The sequence below is a fragment of the Somniosus microcephalus genome, chromosome 1, assembly GCF_052327205.1.
Source record: "Somniosus microcephalus isolate GS21.2 chromosome 1, FLI_Smic_1.0, whole genome shotgun sequence".
NCBI lineage: Eukaryota > Metazoa > Chordata > Chondrichthyes > Squaliformes > Somniosidae > Somniosus > Somniosus microcephalus.
The window spans coordinates 163,838,452-163,839,248 of NC_140987.1; positions in this window are offsets into that span (position 1 = coordinate 163,838,452).

Below are 797 nucleotides of genomic sequence, written 5' to 3' on the forward strand. Positions count from 1 at the left end.
TTCCTGGCCTTTATATATCACTTTCACCCTTATTTTTCCTTTGGGGTAGACTTTTTGCCCCGTGTACGTCTTCAAGACAATCTCTGTAGCTTTCAAGGGTATATGTGAAAATAGCCGCTTGTAGTCCCTTTGTTAGGGCTGATCCTGTGTCCAATTCCATTTTCACTTGGACTCCATCTATCTTGAGTGTAACCCAGATTGTCTGGTGATCCTCCATTTTGGTTACCTTATGTAGTTTCAGACAACCCAGCTCCTTGCTTCTGGAGTCTGTGTCACTTTTCTGTTCGTCTGAACTACTGTCCATCACCTGGTGTACCTTTTTGTACTTCTCCTGTGGAGATTTCTTACTGTTGGTTTTCTTCCCAGACCTGCAGACTCTTGCTATGTGTCCTGCTTTTCCACACTGTCTGCACACTTGGTCCTTGAACCAACAATCCTTCTGGTCATGTGTTGTTCTGCCGCAGCGATAGCACTTCCCTGTTCCATAGGACATTTCATTGGTGCCATATTCTTGCGGTCTCCGTTGTATCTCTGCAGCGCCCCTTGCGGCTGCTTCGTGTGATACTGCCATACTGAAAGCCTTGTCCAGCTTAAGATCCTTTTCTGATAGAAGCCGTTTCTGGGTTCCTTCACTTTGCAGCCCACACACAAACTTGTCCCTTAACGTATCTGCTAGTCCCGCTCCAAACTGGCAGTGTTTCGATAACTTGCACAGTTCCGTTAGGTACTCAGCATTGCTTTCATCTTTGTGTTGGTTCCTTTTATGGAACTTAAATTGTTCTGCTATCAGCAGCGGT